This window comes from Panicum virgatum, chromosome 8K (genome assembly GCF_016808335.1).
Source record: "Panicum virgatum strain AP13 chromosome 8K, P.virgatum_v5, whole genome shotgun sequence".
NCBI classification, from domain to species: domain Eukaryota; kingdom Viridiplantae; phylum Streptophyta; class Magnoliopsida; order Poales; family Poaceae; genus Panicum; species Panicum virgatum.
This window is the reverse complement of record NC_053143.1, coordinates 50,020,128-50,031,499: the sequence shown is the minus strand read 5'-3', so window position 1 is coordinate 50,031,499 and position 11,372 is coordinate 50,020,128.

Genomic DNA, 11,372 nt, shown 5'->3' with positions numbered 1-11,372 from the left:
TATTTAAGTACGACTCCACACAGGGTACGGGTACCCCGGTTCTCAGCCCTATGGAGGGTCAGGTGCCTCGCAAGGGGCTCCGTTTCAAGGAACCGAGTTTACCTCTATGACACCAGCTGCAGGGACTTTATGTAAATATGTGGTGCATAATTTTATTTGCTTATGTTTTATGGTCGAAGGCTCATACATTACTATTTACACTCAGGATCACAACAGTTCACCGGAGCGGGGTCTTCTTCGTATCACCCTATGCCGCCACCAGGAGGATATCAAGGAGTTTATTCCTATCCACCACCACCACCACCTCCAACACAGGGTACGTACAATCATTTATACGGAATTGCATTCACCTATTTAACATTGCTTTAAAAAAAGTTTTTTGTGATCCGTAGGGTGGTCTCAAGACAACGACGAGCTCTCCTTCGACGACTTTACACGGTTGTTTGCTATGCCTGCCCAGGACGATGATCCCAGCTTGCATACACCTCTGGCTCAGTTACGCCATCCTGCCAAAGACGTGAGGCCACCGGACCGTCATAGCTACCCTACAGATCACATACACGCACAACGTAAGAGAGGTCGGCACGATAGGGGTGGTTAGTTGTTGCCACTTGTTTCTCTATTGTTATTATGGACCTGTCGTCTTGGTGTAGTCGTTGATCTTCTAAATGCACAAGACTGCGCTGATTAGTTCGAATTATGAGTTCAGAATGCTACAAGTACGGGAACCGCCATTGTTTACAAACCAAAGGCACATTCTTTTTATTGTCTTTTATACGAATAGTATTACGACAAACCGAGAATTTTTTTTTTGAATTTTTGGTGAAGCAAATGAGGGTCGGCGGTATCTGGGAGGCGGCCGCCCCGCTGTCGGGCGGCCGGGGCCTGCCGACCCGCTGCCGGGCGGCCCCCCGCCCCGCTGTCGGGCGACCAGTCCTCCAGGGGCTTTTCTGCAAAAATTTTTGCAAAATTTTTGCAGAAAAGCCCTTGCCGCCCCGCAGCGGGGCGAACAGGTCTCGGCTGCCCGGCAGCGGGGCGGCCGGGGTATATTCCTGTAAATTTTGAAAACGAAAATATATTTTTGTAAAAAATGAAAATATAAAATATAAAAATAAAAAAACCGCCAGCCAGGCTATATCCAATATAATTGTGTGATGCCAGTCTGCAAGTAATTCAACAGTCCACCCCTAAAAAAATAATTTTTCCATAAAAAAAGTAATTCAACAGTCCGGTGCTCATTGATGTTTGGCCTTGCAACTTCAAATACTCCCTCCGTTCCAAATTATAAGTCATTCCAAGAATCTTGGAGAGTCAAACCATCTTAAAGTTTGACCAAAATTATAAAGAGAAATATAAAGATTTATGACATCAAATAGGTGCACTATGAAAATATAGCTAACAAAGAATCTAATGATACTTAATTGGTATCATAAATATTATTATCTTGTCATATAAATTTGGTCAAATTTTAAAAACTCTGACTCTCCAAGATTTTTGGAATGACTTATAATTTGAAATGGAGGGAGTATATATATTGTTAGCGGTTGAGCAGAATTATTTGAGCTGCACACATTTTACAAGGAACTTGTGTTTGTGTATAGATCAATTACCTGTATAGCGCCTATTTGAGTATCATTTATTGCTGAGGAGAAATGCATGACAAATTTTTTAGTGAAAAAAATGCATGACAAATTCACCTTGCTTTTGTTGGAAGGGAGGACACTTGTAGAAATAGTAGCTTCAATAACGATTTACGCATGGCATCCTGAAACTTCATTGCACAGACCACATATGACGAAAATTCCAGATTCGTCATAGGTCTTCGGCGGCAGCCCTCAGGCACACTCCGCAACCGTGATGAAAGTAAAATGAGCATCACAGAACAACATCTCGTATTGTCACAAAAATGGTGCGCCACCAACTTCTCCTATTTGTGATTACTGTGACTCATCACAGAACCGGTCGGCCACATATAGCGTTGGGACAACATGTCTACATGGCTGCCAGGTGCAGCAACCTGGACTCGTCAGTCCACGCGACAAGGCCGTGGGTCAAATATGTTGATGCAGGGTCCACTGGATAGGTGGGACCTAGCTGTCCATGCATATGAGTGCGGGCCCAGCAGACCGACATGGCTAACATGTGTAACTGTAGGTCCTGATTGTGTGCTGAATGGGACCTGACGGTCCTAGTGTCAGGGCTGTGTGTTAGATATGTCAATGTGGTCCACTAGAAAGGTGGGACACGGCCGTCCACGTGTACAAGTGCGAGCCCAGCAGGACCGACACGGCTAACACGTGCAATTGACTGGTACACAAAGCTAGAGAATTTAGCATTAGTATCGGTCAGCAACAACTATTTAATACCGGGTGCCCGACCGGTCCCCGTTGTTCGGTACTAAATGAGACGTCATTTAGTACCGACCAAAATGCCTGGTACTACGAATCCCCGGGAGGCCCGCACATGTGTATCGTTGCAAGTTACATGTCACGTGAATTTTTCACAAGTAAATGCGCGTGCACGGTTGCGAGGATTTGAATTCACGACCTCCGGCCTCGCGTGTAGCTTCTTTATCATCCCATCTACACATCACATGTGACTAGGTGGGAGATGCTTTTCTTTTGAAGCCACATGTGGAGGATGATTTAGTTTCAGGCCAAGACACGAACCGACACTAAATTTCACACTTTAGTACTGGTCTATGTCATTGGCCAGTCCGCGCCATTTTAGTACCAGGCAAAAACACCAACTGGTAGTGTTATTACCCGATACTTTTAGTACCAACGGTCCGTGTCAACTTTTAGTATCAGGTTGTGTTATTACCCGATACTGGAATGGCTTCGGGTGCTTTCAAATTTGAACCTAGTACTAAAATGGCTTCGTGCCAACCTTAGTATCGGACCAAATTATGTCCGGTACTAATATACAGGGATGAACGATCATTTTTCTTTTAGTGCCAACATGTCTACCTGGTAGTCACTTGTGCTGACTGGGATCCATCCGTTTGGACAGGTTGGACCCGGTCGTCCATGTGTAGGAGTACGGGGCACAGCAGGCCGACGAGGCTAACACATGTTAATATAGTCTTCACTGCTACAGAAACGGTTTGTAGGGGCGGGCAGAATAGCATTTTTAGGGGCGGGCGCGATACCCGCCCCTGTCTCTCGCTACTACAAATCGAGATTTCTAAATCCTTTTCTAGGGGCGGCTTGTGGCACAACCCGCCCCTGGAAATTGGTTCCCGCCTGTTTTTCAAATTTGTTTCCCGCCAATTTTTATAAATTTGTTTCCCGCCAATTTTTACCAAATCTCTTTCCCACTTCTGGTTCGCGTGAATTTTCACATATCAAGCTAGCGCGCAATTGAGGATTTTCTGATCGATGATGCTTAAATATAACTTATTACAAATTCGAAACAAAATTATAAAGAAAGTATCAGTACAATGTATCATTAGAGTACATATATTCATCATGAAATTGCACATAGAATTAATTGCATAGTTTTGTCCTATTTCTTCTGACTAATGCTACTATAGTCGGCTCGGAGTTGCTGATTGTCCCATTGACGGAGGCTTCTATACTTTGAGTCAGTTGACAATTCAGGCTCCGGGTGAACAAAATATCCATCTATATGGACCACTTCATGCAATATGAAAGGACATAAATCATCAACTACATTGAGAAGTTGTCGCTCATGGAGTGGACCTTGGTGTTTTTCCCGTGAAGCCTGGAAAGATGCAAGCTGAATAATCTACAATTATGCTTCTCTTCCTAGCAAAATGTAGACCCTTACACGTTGGGGATCTGTTGTGTATCTATCGAGCTCCCTCATGCGCTCGCACATGTAGTATCCACAGTACACAGAACCTACAGGTTGCTTGTGGAACGGAAAGTGTGTGCGTATCACCATTTCTTCTTGTCTATCTGGGGGATGAATTCCTCCTTTGAAAATGTAGTGCTTGTAAGCCCTGTTATGTTATGGAAAAAAATAAATAAGAAGTTATTTATATATGGAAGATTTAGTATGATGTCCAATACGATATATGAAAAAGTAAATGTAGAGGATAACAATTTTGCTAACATTTTTAGGATGGATAAGAATTCTGCGTATGTTTTTTTCTCAAAATCACTAGAGTCAAATACAAGCATTTTTTCGAGCTTCGGCTGTAATATAATTGCAATCCAGTGATTTCTGCAAAAATATCATATAGGAAATTAGTCAAAGCAAGTGCATATTATATCAAATGATTGAAATTGCACATACCGGAAGTGATATGGTGCCCATATGACATCCCTGTCCTGCCACCGTTGCATCTGAAGTGATATGTATGCACCAACTTTCCTTACAATATCTTTGTGGAACTCTCTTCGCTTTTCAGCTTTTGCTTTGCGCGTTGAACACTTGTTCAGCTCATCATGGTCGTCCTTCCACAACATTGGACAATAATGCCTTGCCTCACAAATAGCAAACGGGTAAGGAACGCAACCTTACAATTTATAGCAGCCACTTGTCGTTGTTGCATCCTGTAGAATGAAATGTCCCAACTAATTAGATATGTATGCATACATAATTATTGGTCATTGCATATAAGGTATCAGTTTGGATGCAACATTTGCATGCACCAGATTCTGACCATTTCTATGTTGAGTTGTTTGAGGCAGAACATGTCATGGATATCTTCAAAATCGAACATGATATCATTGATACCCTCAGTTTTGGCTCCAAAAATATCGAGATCATACCGAGCCCAAATGGTTTTGAGTCCAAGTCTACATGCTCTCGTGTACCAACTATGCATCTTCTTTATAAAAGGAGGATCCCCTTCCATCAAAGAGTCGGGTAGAAATGGCTTCCCATATTCAAATTTTAGCGGACATTCCGGTAAATCTGCTATGTCATCGACCTCAACATAATGATGAAAGTCGTTGTCAGTGCGGGGCAAGGAAAAGCCCGGTCGTCTGGTGACACTAGAATCCAAAACATCCTTTGATTTATCCTTGGACTTATCCTTTGAGCTCTGCTTGGTGTTTGCTGCGTGCCGTCTATTTACAATCTTTGAGTCTTCCTTCTCATAAGACCGTATCACTCGTGGTACATACTGGCCAAGTTGTGGTGGTGGAGTCGAGCCCGTGTGCACTCGTGGTGATTCTTGCCTAGGTGCTGATGATGCTTGAACTGGTAGATGAGCTGGTCTGGAAGTAGGAGCTGGTGGCGAAGGTGGAGCTGGAGGAGCTTGTAGCGAAGATGGAGCTTGAGTAGCTGGTGGAGAAGGTGGAGCTGGAGGAGCTATTGGCGATGGTGGAGCTGGTGGAGATGCTGGAGCTGGTGGCGAAGATGGAGCATGAGGAGCTGGTGGCGAAGGTGGAGCTGTAGGAGCTGGTGGCGATGGTGGAGCTGGTAGAGATGCTAGAGCTTGTGGCGATGTTGGCGGGGCCGGTACATATGGTAGAGCTAGTAAAGACTGTTGTGGTGATAGCGAGGTAAGATCTGGTGAAACAAGCAGTATAATATCTCGCTTGTGCCACAGTATGGTGATGCCAATGCATTGTCCAAGCGTGGTCTTCCCATCTGCAGTGGGGATGTCTATCTCATTGTCTTCATAGCATGATTTCAGGAGCTCCTGAACTCGCACACATGCATATAGGGGCGGGATTGGTTTTCTCTCAAATAAAGCCCCAGCAAGATCCATGTGGGCCTTGGCAACTTCTTTCGTCTTACCAGCTCTACCGATCGGATACAGCAACATGCATGGAGTAGTACTTGTTACAGAATCCACTGGGTATGGTTGTGCTGTCATTGACGCAACACTTCTCTGAGCACATGTCGAATTCGATTGGGCTAATACCAGAGGGGGCATCGTCACAATCTGGCCAGACTGCTGCTCTGCAATTTGTGCAAACATTTCCCTAAATTTTGATTCTGCTGCTTGCTCTGCCGCTTGTATCATCTCTTCCTTGTAGTGGTCATGCCTCTTGTAGGTTGACCGGTCCTCTTGGAACCCATCCTTAAATGATAACTTAGAGGACACGCCTCTGACGCGACCTCCATGCTCTTTGGACCCAAGGGCTGTACTAAGCACATCCTTGTCCCTCTTGGCTTTGAACTTTCCTTGACTCTGAAGGTCGGTAAGTTCATATATTTTTTGTGCGGCGGTTTTGGTCTGTGGTTCGTCAAAATATGGCTTGTCATCCACTATCTTAGGCTTCCTTGCTTCAAGATCGAACCAGCCACGATCAGTAAGGCCTTGAAAAGGGTCAGGTAGCCTTGCAGTTATTATAGCTTCTCTTTCACGCCACCACTGATCGGCCTTACTTTGGTATCCCCCCGGGCCAAGACGGGCTTTATGTACTTTGCTCAATGCTAGATCTCTATTTCTCTTGCTCAAATCTAGAGATTTCTCATAGTTCTTTTGCCGAACAAACTCTTCCCATTGTTGTGGTGTGATGTCCCCATAATCTACAAAAGGTGTTAGGCCCTTCTGCACATACTTGGTATTTAGTTCACTCTTCCACCGGCGGAAACTTTCACCCAACATCTTCTTAGAATAATGCTTCACTTTATCTTGAGTTCCTCTTGGCAAAATAAAGGTTCGGCTCAATAGTGGCCACATCGCCTCCTTCCTACCCTCTGGAACTATTGGCCAATCAGGGATCGTTGGATCCAAAACTATCTTTGTTCTTATTATAGAACCGATTGCGTTCCGAAACTTTGCACTTACATCGAGAGGCTCTATAGGCTCGCCTGCTGGACTAACTACATTGACCGTCCATTGGCCTTCGGGGTATTTGTTTCTTCCACACTGACCCCGTTTCCTTTTATTTTGGCTGCCAGAGGAAGTCGATTGAGGTTCTGGACCAGAGGTTTAATTGCCTTCAAGTTCTTCCTCTGTTGCATTGGCAGGTTGGCATCGGCGATCACCTCTTCCTGTCGGAGGCTCCTACATGGACCATACAATTCGGCAACTTAGTACGCACAGTCGTTGAAAATGTATAATAAATGCTTGCTAGTAAGTCTTTACCCGAATTGGACTCGGAACGTAATCCGGATCAAACTCCCATCAAACTTGGAACTTAAGACAGAGGCGGCGCGGGCAGAGGAGGATGGCGGCGCGGGCGGAGGGGCACGGCGGCCGCGCGGGCGGAGGAGGACGGTGGAGCGTTTCGGCAGCCTGGCGGCGTCGTCCTTCGTGGTGCGCGAAAAATGACCAAGTCGAAAGCCCTCAAGTTTATATAGCAGGAGCATTTTCAGGGGCGGGTGACATCACAACCCGCCCCTGAAAATGGTTTGTAGGGGCGGGTGGTGAAGTCACCCGCCCCTGGAAATAGTTTGTAGGGATGGGTTACAGGACCAACCGCCCCTGAAAATGGTTTGTAGGGGCGGATGGTGATGTCACCCGCCTCTATTAATGTATTTTAATATTTTTAAAAATTTACCAGAAAATGAGTTCTGTCTAGAAAAAATAGCAAATCATATCCAAAATATTTTTGAGACCCATAGAACAATGGAAAAATATGAGATCAACAAAATATTCCAAGTTTCATAAATAGGTCTAATATTCCAAGTTTCATGAATCCGATTACATGCACTCGATTCTGAATAGCTACTGATTCAAGTGGTAACAATTCTCGATTCGCCATCCTTGCGTGCCCATGGCTTGTCATCTTTTCTTAAGCTTGCTTCTATAATGTTCATCTTCTATGGTAGGTCTGTGAAGAGGTTCATTTCATTGTACTGATTATAATCTTCCACATCGTTGATACCATCAATTCCTATGATATCTTATTTTCCAGGAACAACAACATGTTTTGCTTTTTTTGCGGGGTCAGCTACATACAGTACTTGTGCGACTTGTGAAGCAAGTACCCATGGGTCATCTTTGTAACCAACATTATTGAGGTCAACAATCGTGAGTCCATAGGCATCCACCTCAACACCTCTAAGGTGTTTGACCCAACCACACCGAAATACTGGTATTTGTATATTATAACCATAGTGTATTTCCCATATATCATCTATGACACCATAGTAATTGGTACTTTCGCCTATTCTCTCGTCCAAGGCCTCAATGCGGACACCACTATTCTGGGATACGCTCTTCTTGTACTTTGCGGCAATATAAAATAAATATCCATTAATATCATACCCTTGCCATGATGTGACCTGGCTAGATGGACCTACTGCTAATCTTTTAATCATTTGTTCTTCCAAGGTATCTCCATCTGGTAGATCCATATCCTTCAACCATGCAGTCAATCGACGCTTGTGCTCTCTCATGATCCAATCATCTGAGCAGCCATTACATTTGGCACGAATCATGCTCAAGTGCTCATTGCCTAAAGGAGTCATTATTGTGAGATGCTGCAAGATGCTATAATGTCCTTGTTGCACTCCTTTAAAATCCTTGTCAATAAATGATTTTCTCCCAATTGTCCCAACCCCTTCCAACCTCCCAAAAAAGCGAGGAACGGGCAGACCAATGGATACTTTATCATTTAGGTAACCAAGGCAACACTCGATGACTTCCTCAGTACTGTATCCCTCGATCATAGAACCCTCAGGATAAGCATGATTTAGTACATACCGGTCTAGAATGAACATGAAACGCTCGTACGTCCACATTTCGTGTAGGTAAAGTGGACATGAAACGCTCGTACGTCCACATTTCGTGTAGGTAAAGTGGACCCAGTGCACGTATTTGGTCGACCATGTGAATCATTAAGTGCTCTATTATATCAAAATAACTAGGAGGGAAGCACATCTCGAGTTGTGCCATAGTCTCCCCAATAAATTCTTGAAGATCATTCAATTCATCTTCGTTGATCACCTTTTGAGAAATCTTGTTGAAGAAATAGCACAGCCGATTGATTACCATCTTCACGTATATTGGCTTGATCGCTCTAATTGCAATAGGGAGGAACACCATCAACAACACATGACAATCGTGACAGTTATATCCGCATAGCGAGAGGTCTTTCATCGAGACTAGTTCCTTTATGTTGGATGAAAAATGACTAGGCACTCTGATCCCCCGTAAGCTCTCGCACATTGCCTTCTTCTCATCATGTGTCAAGTTGTAGGAAGCCAGAGGAAGTTCATATCTTCCATTTCCTTTTTCAATAGGGTGAAGATCCTTTCTTATCTCCATGGCTACCAGGTCTTGACGTGACTTTAAGGTATCCTTTATCTTTGATGATGTCTCAAAAAGGAGCCTAATGGTGTTACCAAACACATTCTTCCTCAGGTGCATCCCATCGATTGCATGGCGGACCTCAAGATCACCCCAATACGGCAAGTACTTGTAGAATATAGACTGTTTCTGAAATGGTACGCCTGCGATTGGTGCCTTATCTCTATTTTTCTTCTTTCCATCTTTTGTCACCTTCCCATAACTGACCTGGATGGACCTCACCATTTTGAAAACATAGTGCCCATCTCTTTTTATTGGAGCAGAATGTAATTCAGGCTTGCCATCAAAAAAGTTGTGGAACTTCTTACTTCGGTAACGATGTCCTTCCACCAAGAAATGTCTATATCCAAGGTAAACTAATTTTCTAGAACCTTCCAGAAAAGATAATACAGTCTCATCCACGCAGACCGTGCAGCCCGTCCTACCTTTGATCTGTCCCGAAAGGACAAATAGAGTCTGGTAATCATGGATGGTGGTGATGATAATAGCTTTGAGATTAAAGGTCTTCCATGTAAAACGAAGGACGGAGAAAGATCGAGCGCTAACACGGAGAAAGACGAAGGCCAAAGCCCAAAGGAAGGACCAAAGCCCATGTTGATTCGAAGCCCATTCATGCACATCAATCCTCCAAGAGAGCCCAAAGGACCAAGCCCACGAAGATGAGATCAAGATACTTCGGGATTAAGCAAAGCAAATGAAGATCTAAGGAAGGATTCTCTATCCTATCCTTTCCTCGAAGATATCTCCAAGATAACGATGTCAAAAGGGGTGCAATCATGAAGGACATAAACTCTAGAAGATGCGAGGAGTCTACAAGTGAAAGACGAGACCGAGGCGGGCCCGAAAGAGGGTAGGCCGGCCGGCCTAGCCCGTTTCCGAGGCGGTTTGGCCTCCCCTTCGACCGGTGGCTTCCTCGGCTTATAAATAGCTCGCACCTTATTCAACTCGCGGCATCCATCCACCCAGAACTCGACGAAAACCTAGTGCCAAGACCGGAGGGAGACGACGGCTGCCGCAAGTCTTCGAAGTTGTCTAGGAGATGGCTTAGGCCGCCCCTAGTCGCCATGGCCTCCCTGTGTGGTTGTGCCATGGTGGAGTTCATGAGCTAGTTGGAGTCGTCAATGGTATGTGCTCGGTGGTGACGATCCAAACGAATCTATTATGTGAGTTATGATAATCATGTCTTCCGAATCTTTTAGCGACCATGTTCTCTCTTTCGATTTCGTTCTTTTCTTTGGGTTTGCTTCATCCTAGATCTATTATCGAGATAGATCGCTTAGCATGATCTTGTAGTCATGGTGGCTAGAGGTTCATGGCGGAACTACCAAAGGGGGTTCGACTTGCTTCAGGGTGCTTTCGTCCAAAGGGGGGCGTCGTGACAGGGCGTTGCTTTAGTAGATGGGGTATCGAAGGATCGGATTGGAGATTTTGGGTTTAAAGATGCCATTGATTGAGATGCATGATTTATTTGCTCGTTAGCTTGAACAACAACTAGATGACAATAGGCCTAGTCATGTCTTTGGTTTTGCTATGGTTACGCCTATGTTTATGGATGAGATCAACCTTTACACAACACTCATATCTATTAAAGGTTACTCTATATGTGCAATTCATGCTTCATGTTAGGATAGATCCATTAGATTAGATGGAAAACCTTGGGTAGTTCTTTGTCGATCCACGGATTGATAAACCTTGGGGAATACTCTAAGGGAAAAGCTACACGATCCCGTGCGCTTGCGGTATATAAATTGGGGCGCTAAGGAGCGTCAATAGAGGCCGCTGACAGTATCAGCCGCCCCTGAAAATGAGCCCCATTATCAGGGGTGGGTGATGGCATCAGCTGCCTCTAAAGACCTGTTTCTAGGGGCGGTTCATCTGCTACAGTACCCGCTCCTTTTGTAGGAGAGGGGTACATTTACACCCGCCCCTGAAAAAAAAGGGGCGTTGCTGAAAATCATTTCTGTAGTAGTGCTTGTTTGGTAGGTTCTGGAGGTCCACGTGTACGTGCATCAATCCATAATGCAAACGAGAATGACATGTACTGATCTAACAAACAGCATGATTGTTCTCGGGAGTGGCCAGAGCTTGCCGTTGCTGCAACTTTGTCGGGAGGTATAGCGGTAACCATTGAAGCAAATGCTGCAGACGATTCGCAAGAACAGGGGTAAAAGAGATAGCTGCACAA